The following is a 16,574-nucleotide window of genomic DNA, read 5'->3' as shown; positions in this document are numbered from 1 at the left end:
ATGAGGATGCTTCTTGCAGGGGAAATGAGAAGACATCATATTTAATTCTACACTTCACTTGGATTTTGAGTTGTAAACAATCAATCAGAAAACATAAGAATACGCTCACACGTTGAATTGATAGGCTCCCAATTTGATAGGAGCTCTGAAAAAGAGCAGTTCTGAGCAGCAAAAAAAAAAATGCTTTTAAATCTATGTAATCTTTCTAAATAAATAAGTAGGCCTAGGCCCTATGCATTTTTATATAAAATATACCGAAATATCAGTTGTAAAAATGTCATAAAAACGGACCCCTGTGCAACTGACGCAAGCAAGCACACCCTACTAGTTTGAACCTGCTGCTTGTGTCGAGTACTGCTTGTGGTGAGACGAGATGGCAATCTGAGCGTTCGCCCTGAAAGGCGAAACATTTCCTACATAGTTTGCTCGGTTAGGGGCGAACTGAAATCTCATGTGTGGAGCTTTAGCTACATAGAAAGGTAAATCATTTATTTGCCAAAATTTGACTCAAATGTCCTGTTTACTACCATTAGTTTGTGTTAGTCTGGAAGGTTTTAGTCAACCAACTAGTGCTTGCAAGTTGCCTGGCCTCTGAATCTCTCGTACTAGTAGTACTGTGGTGCTCGCAAACCGATGTAAGCCTTCGTGTACTGTATTTACTGAAAATGTTATTGGTTTCTAATCTTGACGCTACTGCTCTGTCCTGAAAAGTTCTTGCTGTCTTCTGTGTTAAGCTACTGAGCTGCATAGATAAGTAAACGATGTGAAGTGTTTCTAAATGGCACACATTGGCCTATCTCCCATGTTACACTGGGCTGGGGGTCACAAATTTGTTGAAAGGAACTGACCAGCTAGCCAGTCTAGCAACATATTACGTACTATCTTTACAGTGACAGCGAGTTTAACAGCAACATTGAACTAAATGGCCAACGTCCTGAACTTGTGGACAGTGTTATGTACCCTGCTAAAATTATTAATTGTCAATTTTAAACTATGTTTCGGTAAATAGCCAGGATATGTGCCGCTGTCGGTAGTTTCAATTTGTGCTAGCTTAGCATACCTAGGTAGCTAGCTAAATAGAACTAGCGACTACTGTCCAGTTCAATCTTATTTGTAAACATGGCCTATGGCACGTGACAGAAACAGTCTTTGGTTCCTCTTCCAGGGAATAGTCTGATCCATATGTAGCTAACTAACTACGAGATAGTGATAGTGCTAAAACAAAGGAGGCTAGCTAGACAGTCGAAATGAGTTATGAAAAGAACAATCTAGGTTAGAGATCTTTTGGACACCGGTCGCATACTAGATGGGTATGCTAACGGGTTAGCTTGCTGGCTAAGTAACTGGCTAGTAGTAGCTAGAGGTAGATAATCGTGCAGCTATATTGACTGGTGGTGGTGTTAGTCATAGTCTGGCTGTAAGCTGGCAGTTTGTTAGTTAAATGAACGCTTAGGAAGCTTTATAACATGAAATACTCCATTACACTAGTTGTAGAAATTGCTGACACAAATTATTCAGTAGTGACTCGCTCTTTTAGCTGCCCAGGTGCCTACTATTCTATTTCGCTATTGGTCTACTCATTTGCAAAGCTGCTTGTTAAAGTTGGTCCCATCATTAGTAATAGGGCGGACACCATCCTGACTAATTGCGCTATTTCCAAATTGAACAATTCACCCAAACAATTTATCAGCTAGATGGTTAGCCAGATGCTTGTCGGGTCATTAACCTATGTTGAAACACTGGCCCAACACTAAAGGCACCAAACATTAGAAAATGTACTGTAAACTAGGATAATTTTGTTGTTGGCCACCAAAAGTGGCGAATTTATAAACATAATTATCTTTTTGTAATGCATTTTATTTTATTTTTTATCAATTACCCTTCTTGTCAATGGGTTTTTTTGGGTTCTAGTGTGAAGCTCTGCTTCGGTCTTAGTTGTAGGCTATACCTGGGGCCAGTTGCATAAACTTAGTTTAAGACTAGTCTTAGCCTTAGACTGTCTTAAATTGTCAGGTAAGACTAGTCTAATTAAGCCTGTCTGTTGCATAAATAGTAAGATTGACTTAATTTGAGGTAGAAAAGTTAGCCACCTCTCCCCCTGGCTAAACCTTGCCGTAAGGGCTGAGTTGCTATGCCAACGATCTGTTTTAGTAGGCTACGTCATTATCTTGGCATAATGTATTACGAAAGGAATTAAGTGTTATTTGTAACTGCAGAAAATGTTTACGGGGTTCTGCTTTTCCGCAGAATAAAATGTTTTATTAAACGAGTGAGTAGATGACAACATAACTCACTTTATTGACGCTAGCACCAGCCATCTGCGTTGTTGTTGATAAATGGAAGTAGCGTTGGGGTTAAATAAAGAAACTTAAAAACGCATACACTATTTGTTAATAAGACAACTTTTTCAATACTGTATTCCTCCAACAGATATAGGTTTTCATAAGGTTAAAATGTATCAATCTTTCGCCGTTAAGTATCGCTGTTTTGTCCACCATCTTTTCTTTTTTCGCGAAGTGTCTTATTTTACCCATAACGCAGCGCGCAACAGGTTATCTAAGTCAGTCTTACGTTAGTCACTGATCTTAAAGCTTTATGCAACAGGTAAATTGAAGTGTCTATGGCAAGTCGGACTTAAAGTGGCATTTAAGTCTAAGACTAGGTCTATTTTTATGCAACTGGCCCCTGGGCTGCCAATGGCAACTAGAAATGGTACAATTTCTGTGGAAATTGTAGGGTGTGCTTGCTTACTTGTGTTGGTTGCAGGGGTCCGTATTTAATTTACATTTCTGTATATTTTATATTAAAATGCATAGCCTACTTATTATTTACAAAGATTACATAGATTTGAAAGCATTTTTTTTTCTGCTCATTTACAACTCAAAATACTAAGAGTGAAGAGTTGAATGAAATAGTTGTCTTCTCATTTCCCCTGCAAGAGGGAATGGTAAACCTCATAGTTAAATCAAAACGAATACATTTGGCAGACCGGTGTAAAAATTGACCTAATCTCTATGACTTAAACGTCATTGTAAGTTTTTCCATTCTCGTGATATTTTCAGGCATTTAGCCTACTCATATTGCATTAATACATTAATAAAGAACCCCCTTTGAAATGTATTTTAACAACAACGTTACCAGCAGTAGCTAGCTATCTCAGATGTAATCGCGATTCAAATAGTATCTGCTAACTGAAAATATGCCCCAAAAAACATAAATAAGCTTGACATTTATTTAGGGGAAAATCACTCATTCATAAAAATGTCAGTGGTAGCGATCATTGTCAGTAACAAGGCAAAATGTGATATAGCCCTGCTGTGTGGAGAAGCTGCCTCGGTAGATTGTAGGCTACAACTACTACTAGACTGTCTTGGTATCGATTGCGTTGGTTGAATTCGATTTAACGTTACTTCCATTGTACGGTCTAGGCTGAAATGAATTATTTTCATGAACAGATTAACAAAGTTTAGGCTGTGGCAATGGAGTTCAGGTTAGTAGTCACTAGTCAGATAGTTTCACCAAAAACATGTGCCGCTGTTTGACTTCCTACAGTACTGTAAACAGCTGTGGAGATGTTTTTGTTAGCTACAGTAGCCTACTAGGCTACCTAGCCGCTAGCACTGTTCTGTTAGTAGTCTTTATCTAGCCGCTAGCGCTGTTCTGTTAGTAGTCTTTATCTAGCCGCTAACGCTGTTTTGTAAGTAGCCTACTAGGTTACTGTACAGTGTTGCAGTGAGCTACACTAGTTTGAAACCACAGGTAATGATAGTTTTACCCAAAAATTGTTTACTTGTAATATAATGTCATAATAAATCCTACAACGAAAATGTATTGGAGAAGAATGTTTATTTCAACGATTGAAAACAGATCCATCATAGACCGCTGTAGTATGTGTTGCCCGGGCAAGAGGCTAATGTCATGATACTAATGCTTCAGTGAAATAGTAGACTACTGTTTCCGAAAGTAGACGTAACTACTTCCTTATATCAGCTTATATTGTACATTACACTTCACAATTGTGTTTCATATCACAAAGTAAAAGTATCTCAAAGTAAAATGAGTAAATAGTTATCACCCTGGCCTATTTGCTTGTGGCGTTTCTGCTCCTCCCTTGCAGTAAAGCAGTTAGCCTAGCTATCTCCCAGAAGTTAACGAGCTGCTAAAGTAATGTTCTGCTAGAGGTAGTCACGCGATATTTCGTGACGTTAGTGACGTCAGTAGCGTCAGTGACTGTGGCTAGCAAGTTAGCCACCGTTAGCTTCACTTTTGCCACAAAAACGTAATTAAAACCTCAACCGTGCAACGAAACATAAATCCCAATAGAACCAACGCGACCAAGACAAACCTTTTGACATCGACGTTGTCTATGTAGTCCAAATATTGATTGAGCCTTAGGGGCGCGAAAATAAACAATAATAATAATATATATGTGAGATAAGTGGTTTGTGCTTGCCGTAAGCACACCCCAATAATGGCTGTACAAGCAAATGCAGTGAGGGAAATTAGTATAGATTTTTGTCATCAAACATATCCAGTGCAGCATATAAAATTAAGACCCAAATAAATAAGAATTCAAATCAGTTACAAAAAGGTAGGTGCATTACATAGGAATAACACAAGAAAAAGGTATTGAACACGCTTATTGAAACGCAGTTAATACCTGTTTCACAAGCCTTTCTGTGCAATGACAGCTTCAAGAAGCTTAAAAAAAATCTGTGTCCAGGAGGGATTTTGGCCCATTCTAAATGGACAGTCTTCAAATATTGAAGAGTCCAGGGGGACTGTTGGGTAATCTTTATGTACAGTTCCTTCCACAAATGTTCTATGGGATTCAAGTCTGGTGATTGACTGGGCAACCGGCAGGAATTTTGGGATTGTTGTCCTGTTGGAAGGTACACCCGCATCTCATCCTCATTGTCCTGGTGAATTGTAGCAGATGCTGCTTTTTCCAGTCTTTCTGAAGCTCTTTTCTAGTGGTCCTTGGATCATGGTCTACTTTTCTGACAAATTGTCCGGGCAGGAGGTCCTGTGCGAAGCCTGTCGATGGTGGAGTGATGCTTCTTCCACTTGTGGATAATGACCGCAATGGTGCTTTTATGAGTTGAGAGTCAGTAACCTCTGCCATTCCTATGTGGCTCAACAATCTTGTTGCAAAGGTCATGCGAGAGCTCTTTGCCTTTCTTTACCCAGGGCTTGACATGAACTTTTTGAGGCACTTGTCCTTTGGACAAGTAACTTACGTTTCACTTGTCCATGCACAAAAGTCACTTGTCCGAAACCTTTAAATAGTCTGACCGAGTGAAGGGGGCAAAACTAGCTTGGCTAACGGAGGTCGCTTTCTCAGGCAAATGACGAATTAAACAAGCTTGGTTAAAGAAATCCAGAATCTTCAGCAGGCTCGTATCTACAAAAAGCAGTCCTTCCTGACTTTGAGTGTAGAATTGAATGAAATACAACATTGTGAACAGACTACCAGTGAGCGACCCGAGTCTGACTGAGGCTAACGTCAAAACAGTGTAACGGGGGACCAAGACATGGCAACCACCTAAGACTATGCGTAGGTATATGGACATTTGGACCGATACCGATAACTCTTTATATTTGGAAGCCGATAACCGATACATGGCGATAAATACAAAGCCTGAGTCTGATTCAGGGCTGGCCCGAAAAAGAAAAAAAACCTTGATATTGTCAATTTTTATGATACTCAATATATCAATATGTTTTCATTTGCATTTAAATAATGCAAAACATATTTTCTTTCCCCCCCCATTAGAAAACAAAAAAAAAACTATTTAGATATAGCAGCTATTGTTACAAAGTGCAAATTTAAGCAATTACCATAACATGGTACTTGCAACTTGACAAAATTTACCTCACATGGAACAATTCATGCAGACGTCCTTATGTGACAGGACAAAAAGAGAGCAAAAGACTGCCTGTGCGCGTGCATTTTTCAGTTTGTGCACATGCTCTATGTTAGCATGTGCACAAACAGTGTCTGTGTGTGTGTGAACACAAAGGAGCCAGATGGTGAGCTTAGTTTTTCTCGATTGCTAACACACAAAAATGGTATGTGTAAGCAATCCTCACAAAAGCATTTAGCCAATTCCCAGCAGAAAGACCATGCACCCCAGTCTTTAAACACAATTGACCCTTTTTGACACATTTCTCAGGTTCATTCACACTTCCTTGCAAAAGTCAAGACTAGTGGTGGCCCGTTATGGCGTTGACGTGCTGCGTTAACGTGAGACTCTTATTGGACGTTTAAAAAAAATATTGGGTTGGGAGCTGGGTCTATACTACGCAAGCTATGATGACTTTCACCTTGATATTTTAGCACGGATGTATACCTAGCCGAATTGCACTGTAGGGGGCGAGAACGAGTCTTCGAACGTGTGTGTATGCCTTGTGTATGAAATTACCACATCAAACGTTACGTGAAGAAGGTGCTTCAAAAAAATGGGCATCGTCTGTGTTTTGTTATTTTAGCATCGAAAGGTATCGTAAGTATCGGTTCTCGTGACATCCCTATGAGCAGCACACAAGCACTCACCTAGCTGAGAAGCTACAGAAGGTCGTGGCAGAGTAGAAACTAGAGAGGCCTGGAAATTTGGAATTTATTGGGTGTGTACAACATCAGCACACGTTAGCAACAACTCATAGATACTACGCTCTGGATAAAAGCGTCTGCTAGACTAAATGCACGTTTTAGTAAGACAGTAATATCAGCAAGCCCTCAGCATTAGTACCGCAGCTAAAAGTTTAGGCTATTTTTCGCGATACTTACACTACGAACATTCATATTTAGCACTAGCGTTGCATAGGCTACGTCTTTAGTGCTGCTGCTGTTAGCTATCTCTGACTCACTCAGCTCGGCTACACAGGTGGCGGCGCCAATCAGTTTCAGAGCTAAGGCGGGGCTACAGATTGTCCCTAAAGAACACGAATATCTTACAGTAGTTCCGCATCACATTAATGAATCTGCACGCAAGTTTTATAAATTTTTATACCGTGTATTCTCTGTGCAATTTCACGAGCCGAACCGTGACGCCCGTACCGTACGGTTCGGTACGAATACATGTACCGTTCCACCCCTAATGCTGAGTGTAGGTAAAAAGTTGAGTAAGAGACTTATTTTAGCTACTACTACGGATCTGTGGTCTATCATCTTAATTATCGTCATCGAATGAAAATATAAATATCTATCGTGATAATTTTTTACCCTTATCGCCCAGCCCTAAAATTAATCTAGATTTAAAAAAATAATGTATACCCACCACTAGTCAAAACACACCTCTCACTTCAAGACACAATTGTCACCATTATGTCATTTAGAAAACACTGTCGTTTAATAAGTTAACTCAAACCAGCGCAATTCAAACACCCGTAACAACCAATTATCCACGTGTAAGCACTAACAAGGAAAAATACTCAACAAGCAATCTGGGGTTTGGAATGAATAAAAAGGTAAGCTCATCTGTACTTTGAAATCATGGATGCAAATTTTAGAGGAAGATGCAGAATTGTCAGAATGAGAGGAGATGGACAAGGGAGAGGAAGAACAACAATCTCAAATGAGATTTGGCCACACAATGACAGAAATCCCTATACAGAACAACCTTCTCCAAGCCATGGAAGAAGCTTGTGGGGACATTGCTGTGTAGGTCTTGTCAGGGATGGCTCAGGCACTCAAGGGGATTTCCCCCTGCTGTTTGGCTAGAGAAAACATTGCCTGTGATGTTGATAAAAATCTCTGGCCTGACCCTGGTCAGAGACAGGATGCTGACCTAGAGTGAACAGTACTTTAGCGTACTCAAGCCCTGTTACCCAAGTGAAAATGGTAGGTTTATGTCATTGTTTTCTTAGCCTTTTTTCCACCAATTACAATTTACAGTAACAAATTTGTTTTGTTGACTAACGGTACTACTATTTGTATACTGTGACCACTACAGTAACGAGCTCAAATGCAATTGCTGTATATGTAAATGGGAAATAAACATTCAATATATATATATATATTCAATATATTTATTTATTAGCAATTTTTATGATTTACATCATGTCAAACTCATGAGGTGGAACAAATCTAAAATTCAGGGACATGTTATTGTCAATGGTTCATGAAAACCTTTTTACAATAGTGTTTTCAATTCCTCCCAGCAGTGTGTAAAGGGTATTCAGAAGGTTGATTTTATAGGGTTTTATTGGCTTTGTGTGTATTTTGAATGCAAAGTTAGGTTTATACAACGGATAATATGGTTTTGATGATTTTGGGGCAAAAGTCAAGGGTTTGGCCAAAACAGTTTAAGTATGAAGATGCATGTTTGGAGAAAACACATTCAAAAAATGTGTCTTAGCAATTGAGAAAAACTGTAAAACAAGCACCACAAGGAGCAGCAAGAAAAAAAGAAGATAATATTCGATATTCACAATATTTTCAAATTGTACATCGTTGTCAAAATTATTGGAATATTATCACTAATATTTGATATATCGTCCAGCCTTAGTCTAATTACAAAAACAAAAGGCAAACAAATACATTGGACAACTGCTTTTATTAAAACCTTAACTGCATAAAACATCTAGATCTTTCTTTTACCAAAATGATCAGATTTCTAAAATTTTACCAAGAAATAAGTGGTTCAACAGGCGTAAATGATCCATAATTTAGCGATCCATTTTCTTATCGGACCGATAACAATAACACTAAAAATGAACATGTATTGGCCTATACCAATATGGCCGCCGATACATCTTGTATCACTACTTGTAAGTTTTTTCTTGGTGGCACTGGTGCAAAAAAAACAAATATGGACTTTCGACAGATCTACCAACACCTTTGTAAGCAAGACCGTAGGTCGAGGTCAACAAGAAGTCCACATTTGCAGTTTGTCATATTACCAGACTTGGTAGCCACCTGTTTGTTTACTACACCAATTTGCACCGAACATTGCTCTGCTCTTTGTCGGATTCCAAACATCTTCCAAATAACTGAAGAAGACGAACCCTTTTTATCAATAATTTCTTCATTGGAAGTTGCTCCCTCGCCATGGCTATCGCTGCCACTGTTTTCAGCAATAAGACTAATACCTAATATTTTTGTGAGCGTAGGCTACCATTTCTCCCCAACTTCCTGCTGCATCACAGAAATTAAATGGGCTGCTGTTCCTAATTATTCTCTATCGACATTATCGATATTATTGAAAATGAATTTATGTTAATCTTTATCGAGGGAAGTCATTACTTCGATAGTTGTATTTATCGCCCAGCCCTACTCTGATTCAATCACAAGTTTATATGAAGACTCTTGAGAATGTATAGTACACAAATCTGAGAAAAGGTTGAATGTAGGAAACAAAGTATATATATTGTGAATATTTAAAATATGCATGCTTGGCTAATTGCTAGGGTCCTTTCCCCAAATCTTCTCTCCCTCAGCTCCTCCCCGCGCGTGCTCCAAATTCTCACACACAAAAGGGGCCACACCTAGCCTGACGTTGTCATACTCATAATTTTTGTCAGAATATGAGTCTGAAAACTCTCCGTTGGGCTGTGACTATGGGGCTGTGACTCGTAAAACAAATGCCTCTTCGCTTAATTGGATAGACCTACAACCAGCGTAATATGTTGTTTGTTGAAAACGAATTCAACCCAAGGGCTCTTTCGTGACATTGTTGATTACGTTACTGTTGATCATCTGTCCATCATCGTATAAAGCCCGCCCTGGCAATTTCATTGGTCCGCCCAGATCCTGGTGTTATGTAGTTGTTCCCAATACGAGACCCTCCAGACCCAACTTCCCAACCAAATTTTTTTGTGGGCGGGGAGAAGTTGGGCTGGCAGCCAGGCTAGGCCAGACCTGCCCCCACTGTAAAAAATAAATAAAAAATCCTAAAGGAAACATTGTTTCGTGTTGCATTAAAAAAACTTTCCCTTGTTTTTTTTCTGGCTCCTGGTAGGATGCATTACTACCGGCGGAAGGTTGCAGTAATGCATCTAAAAACCATTATACAGCAAAAAAAGACAAACATGTTCCAACTAGGGCTGCAACAACGAATCGATTAAATCGATAAAAATCTATTATTAAAAGCGTTGGCAACGGATTTAATTATCGATTCGTTGTGTCGCGCGATTATTACGCCACTCAATATGTCGCAGAGATGTTTGAGTATTGAAAAAAAAACATGGAATCTCCCTCAAATCCACCTCTGAGGTGGGATCAGGGTAATCCTGATTTTTAGGATCAAACTGATCCAGATTTCCCACTAAAGTTTTGAAATACTCAACAGCAGTCTTTTATCCGGATCAAAGGCAGGATTGGATTCCCGAATCTGAATCTTCAGGATCAGATTTGCTTAGAAATACCGTTTTTTAGGATCTGATCAGGATTTAATCCAATCCAGAAGGATTAATCCTGTGGGATCATTTTGAGATACCGGCCCCTGGTCATCCTTTGCACCATATGCTTCACTAGCATGTGCACTATGAGGCTGTATCGGAGGCTGTATGATAACTTCAGTGAATTTTGTTTAGTTAATGAACCAGTGTTTCCCCTAGAATTTCGGTCAGGGAGGGGGCCATAGATCAAAATGTTGCCTCATTCCTTTTCAATGGAAGTCATGTGACAGGCCCTGCAAGTCAGTGTGACCTACCTGGCATCGTGAACAGGTAGCCTGGCAAGATAAGCAAACCATATTCTATGCACATTAAAGCATTTGTAGGTAATGTTGCCAGTAAAAAGAAACTAGCTAGCATAACACAGCTAGCACAGTATATGCAAGGAAGTAAATGCTATTTCCAGCACCACACAGAGCCGCTCACGAGGAGCGAATAGGCGATTTTTCACCAATTTAGTTGCTGTCAGTGGATCCACTGTACTCATCAACAGGCGAGCAATCCTGTTTGTAAATGAGGTCCGAGTTACAAAACAAAACTACACAAAACAGAGCGCACCGACCGGCCGAGGCTGCCATTCGCGGTGCCATCTTGGATCAAGAAGATACAACCCAATTTCCTGTTTGGTAGCTTTTGATTGGCTCTACTGGACTTGCAGTTTACAAAATGTGTAAACTGCAAGCACAAAAACTTTTGTGAAGCTTGGTCTGCAGATCTCTGCCAAATTTGTGGATTTTTTTTTTTTTAATTCAAAATGGCCACATCAATTTGGCGGTTACCACAAGTTATGTGTCTGACCTGGGATCTCCAAAGATATCATGAGACAAAGGAATCACTTAATAAAGTCAAACAAATCAGCAGTTATTGGCCAAAAACCCCAAAAAATTGCTTCCTGCAGCCACTCCTAGTGGTCACATGACACCAATTTATTTGGACATCCTCAGAAAAGGGTTCTGAGTCGAGGTACCACGTTTGGTGTCGATTTCTCAGAGTTGCTGAGATATGACCCAACTTCCTGCTTGGTTGCTTTGCTGCCGATTTTGATTGGCTGTACTGGACCCAAACATTTTTGACCACAGTTTCTTTTTTGAACCAGCGAAAAAAAAAGAAAACGTTTTTACTTAAAATCGGAGGAATCGGCAGAAGTTCTATAAATAGAAATGAAACCATAGTGTGTTGAACAAATTGATCACATGTGATCAAAATTACATGTGTAAACACACCTCAAAATAATAATAGTTAAATATAGCTGCAAGCAGCGATGCGGGTTCCTGCGCAAAATGGCAAAATATTATAAAAATGTACATTGTAGAAGGTCAAGAGTTGGACAACAAGAGAACTAAACTACTTCATGTTGGGCCAACTACAATAGGCTGAATGGGAATTTGAACTCATGAGCATAAGGTTACAAGGCAGCCTCTATCCTCTCTGCTACACACCAACTGTTGAGAATGTAAGAGTAGAAAGGGCAAAGTATTAGCTTTGGTCAGCTTTGGGACAAAGGTTAAGAAGCGGTTAACATTTCAAAGTGAAATTGCGCATGGTATTTCATAATGATGTCATCCTGTTTAACTAAACAGATATTCCAATTTAAGACAGGCTAAAAGACTGTGCCTGAATTCAAACCTACAATCTTATACTTTGCAGGTCACTGTCCCTGTCCATTGAGTTATTCTCAGTGTTGAATAATGTCATGTTCAGTTACTGCGTAAAAAAGTAAACTGTTTCTGTGGTAAGAGTTGTTAGATTCAGCCAAAGTTTAAACTACTCAAATTCAATCATATTGACATGCCAACGTGAAATTGTTGATGGTACTTCAGAGTGATATCATCTTGAACCCAATAAGGTTTGAAAACCATCAGTCAAAATGATGTATGATTTATTGACACAAATATATTGAGGCAATGTGGACATTTGCATAAATACACCCATTTCAGACATTTTGTATTACATTTCTCATTCCATTTCACCTTATATAAAAATACACCTGCCCGCACACTGTCCCAATCCATGCCGTTTACCTCCCTCCCAGCGCAAGTCACGCCACAGCAGAAATGCTGTAGCAGACACATGAGGTTTAGATGACGACCAAAAATTGCCTCTTACAGTCAAAACACATTGGTCACAACACCGTTTCCAGAATTTCTCATAGATGGCTTGAAGACCGCTTTCCAGAACCACAGTAAACTTACTATCAAGAATAGCCTAATTGGCATAAGGTTTATGGCACACTCCACGATCAACTCCTTGCGGACATTGATGTACAATAGCCGACTCTCACTTCCAATTAAACCACACAACATGCACTCTCAGGGTGACCAACAAGATTATTTTAACTAACAAACAATAATATTACAAACATCTAACTGAACGAACGCGACAACTGAAATCCCTTGCATAGCTGTTGAAACCAAACTATTTTCCACAAGTTTTGGCGTTTTTTGACATGCTATACTGCATGCTGGGTACCCAAGAGCGCTGACGCTGATGATCTAACTGTGCTCCGACTGCGTGATATGACGAGATGCTAGAGACGCGCTAAGGTCTCGGAGTCTCCTGAAATGGAACGCGTCTTTCTGCCTTGAAGCTGCGTGCGCATCATCATCAAGACCCCATGTATATGGCAAGATAACATCCAAGCTAACAATTTCGCCAAATCTGACTGCAGCTTTGTATACCATATGTACTGTGTTATGGTTGTGAGTTAAACAAATTGCTTAATGAATTAAATGGCTGTTAAATGTCAAATCCAACTATAAATGTATAAAAGAGAGAGTTCCAATCAAATCTTTTATTTTAAAACCTAGAATTATTTTTAAACCTAGAGGTTTAAAAGACAACCTTTGCCTAAACGGACATGCACCAACTCAGAGAACTGAGTTTCAACATCCATTTACACATTTAGTCTCTATTTTTTACTCTACTCTTAAGGCATAACTATGTTTAACTTAATATCTGCACCTCTATGTAACCAACTGTCTCTGGAGTGGGGGGGGGGGCTTCACAGGGTGTCTACAGGTGTAAACAAGTTAAATGTAAGACTTTTTAAGACCTTTTAATACCACTTCCAATTGAAATTAAAGACCAAATTTACAATGGAAATACAAATCAAAAGTGGAAATATACAGTAATCTTCCCAAACACTGATGTCTGTTCAATATGAACAGTATGGTAAAATGACAACAATCGGTTGAGTTTAAGTACATTGACTAAATGTACTTAACTGCGAAAGGATAACACAAAAATGGAACTGCTGTCCTAAATTATATTTGTTATTACACAATGTAGCAACTAGCAATTCCATGAATCCCATGGAAAGAAAGGCAAATGTGTGAGATGCACAAATCATTCAAGAAGCAGTACTTTTCTTGAGAGGAATTTATTCAGATGACTAATCATTGGATTCAGGTCAAAAGTCTATAACTTGAACTGGTTTCATTACTTAAGACACTAAAAGTCAGCAGCTTGGCATGCTGGGACATGGAAAGGAAAACAAATAAAAAAAATGCTAGTTTGTCTTTTTTCATCAATATCCTCAAAAAAGCAGTCTGCAGATCTACTGTGTCTGTGGGGTGACTGTCTGTCTCTGGAGGGCTGGCAGGCAGGGGCAAGCAGGGCCTGCAGGCAGGTAGTCAGGTCAGGCCAGCTGGATGAAGCTGTCCTGGGGTCAGGGCTGAAGAGAAGCTGTCCAGCTAGAGGGGGGTAGTCCAGCAAGGGATCTGTTTTTCTTTCAGCATCCTCTGTTGAACTCTGAGCAGGCCTCTGCATGACCCTCCAGACCTGTAAAAGTGAAGAAAGGATCCATGTCAAGTGTGAAAAATGAAGCTTTTTACATCTACACTTGACATAAACTACAGTTTTGACTGTGAAATGCAGTGGCATTACTTGAACTTGAATCCAAATGTGGTGACCTGATGGAGACCCGGCCATGCAAAGTCACTCAAAACATTTGGTTCGATTCCAGGCTCTGGCAGGAGTATTTAGCTCTAAACTGGTCAATATATACACATCTGACAAAAGACCTGGGGGGTGTTCCATCAACGTCGATTAAGGGAAAGCGAGACTTATTTCGCCAAGTCTCACTAACTTTAGCGTGAGTTCCGTTCCATGAAGGTGGATTATTCTAGTTCTAGCTACGTAACCAAGGTTCGGAACTAGCCTGATCCGTGTCAGGCTAGAAGTGAAGCTAAACTAAAATGTGTTGCAAATAATTTCAAACAGGCGGAAACAGACTCTCAAAAGACAGTTCCGTCGAGTAAATTCCTAAGCGCAAAGCACCTTAGTCCGTGTTCGGAAACGTAAATTCAGACTTGTGCAGACATGAATGATTCACGTGTTTAGGCCTACTTCATCTCCCAAAAATATATTAATTCAAATTAACAAGTTAAGAACTAATGTCCCTTTAGCTGTTTTCAAAAGCCATTGGTTAATTGACATAAAATAAGGCCTTAGAAACTAAGCAGAGCCTCAAGACAAGTTACAATCAATTATGGTGTATCCGTTCTTTGACAAGCCTGTGGTGGATGAAGGTGCTCAGATTATACAAAGAGCGTTTATCCCACCAGCCCCAAGGGTCTTCAGAGACGGAAGTAATGCTTCCCTGACCAGTATCTGTGGAAGAAGTATAGGTTCAGCAGGCCCAGCATAGTTCATCTAGATAGATTTAATTGTCATTCTTGAAATAAAAAAAAACATAAATAATATATATAATCACACTTTAGCAACTCTTAAGGATGTCAATGTACACATAAGAGCAGCCTACTATCCTTTGTAGAAAGTAAATAGACAGGAGAGTAGACTATAATAGTAGAAAGGAGGGTAGTAGACTGCAGTTTATGTAGGTATGCCTAGACTATGTAGTCTGCTGGAATCACACACAAGTAAGCAAATTACCCACTGTAGCCAAGCCTTGACACTGTTCAGTCTGTCTGCATCTGTCTATGTCTTTGCATGTGGGACGTTCTTGAACTATGCCAGGAAATATGAAGGGTATACTTTGCTCCAAGCAGTACCTGAATATTATCATCAGTTTTTCAGGTAATCTTGAAACACAAAGAATCAAGGAGACTCTTTATTCAATTGTATCAAGTATTTTCATTGTTTAAAGTAGCCTATACAGTGTTTCCCACAGATTAGAAAGCTATATGTGGCGGGGGGGGGGGGGGGGGGGGGGGGGGTTGTTTCATGTCAGACCGGGGGTGGGGGTCGAAATAATTCACAAAATCAACAACAACAAACAAATAATTTCTGCATATGCAGGTAGCGACGCTGCATACAGCGTGCTAAATAACTATTTAACTGGTCGGTTCCATGACGTCGCGTAAGTAGCTAGCTCTTGAAACTTCTCAACAAAAGAACGAAGGGGAACCTTCGATTAAGACATGTCCATCGGTACCTAGCGAAAAGTAGCCTCAACTTTCCTTGACCTTTAGCTACGGCACTAATGCTGAAGGCTCTCTGATGTAGCTGTCGGTCTCACTAGAACGGCGTATGCATCGTTGCTAACGTGTGCTGACATAGTGACTGTGTGTGTTCCTCCTACCGGAGGAACCCTAGTATAAGAATACTAACAAAAACAATATGTTTCCTCCTACCGGAGGAACCCTAACAAGCAGGACAGGGGGTCCCTGAGGACAGGGTTGAGAACCACTGTGCTACATTAATAAGACAACTTTTTCAATATTGTATTCCTCCAACAGATATAGGTTTTCATCAGGTTTAAATGTATAAATATTTTGCCGTTAAGTGTCGCAGTTTTGTCCGGCGTTTTTTTTTGTTGTTGTATTATTTTACCCATAATGCAAAGCGCAACAGGCTATCTAAGGCCGTGTTCACACTTGACTTCTTTTTTGTTGTTGAAAAAAGCGCTGCCTTCAGCGCCTTTTTGAGTGCCTTTTGCCTTTTCAGAAAAGCGCCTTTCTGACGAGAATTCTGTAACCTGAAGGGGAATCATACATTCTAGCGATACATTATTATCCGTTATTTTTCGTTGGTTACTTATTGACAGCTAGCTACTATGGCAAATAAAATGCAATTACTTGCTTTAGTATCTAAGGTAGAAGGTTACTAGAGAAGGTACACTAGTACCTACTCTCCTCGTCCTGATTGGCCAGCTGTCAGAAAGGCGCTTGACGTCACCCAGAAAGGCGTCTTTTTTCAGAAATGCTGCGCTTTTT

The 16,574-nt window shown here is 39.7% G+C and overlaps 1 protein-coding gene across 3 annotated transcripts in view; it reads left to right on the top strand.

Moving 5' to 3' along the window:
• Nucleotides 1-340: 340 nt before the first annotated feature.
• Nucleotides 341-16,574, top strand: part of LOC124466302 (NEDD4-like E3 ubiquitin-protein ligase WWP1) — a 104,535-nt gene continuing 88,301 nt past the window's right edge. For 2 of the 3 annotated variants that reach the window (XM_047018100.1, XM_047018098.1), the window contains exon 1: nucleotides 341-479. The gene's annotated coding sequence lies outside the window, so the exon portion shown is untranslated. Of the gene's footprint in view, nucleotides 480-516; nucleotides 636-16,574 lie in introns of those variants that run through there. The other variant, XM_047018099.1, reaches the window with a different exon arrangement.

Source organism: Hypomesus transpacificus, unplaced genomic scaffold (genome assembly GCF_021917145.1).
Source record: "Hypomesus transpacificus isolate Combined female unplaced genomic scaffold, fHypTra1 scaffold_91, whole genome shotgun sequence".
Taxonomy (NCBI): Eukaryota; Metazoa; Chordata; class Actinopteri; order Osmeriformes; family Osmeridae; genus Hypomesus; species Hypomesus transpacificus.
This window is presented reverse-complemented; position numbering and strand designations above follow the sequence as displayed.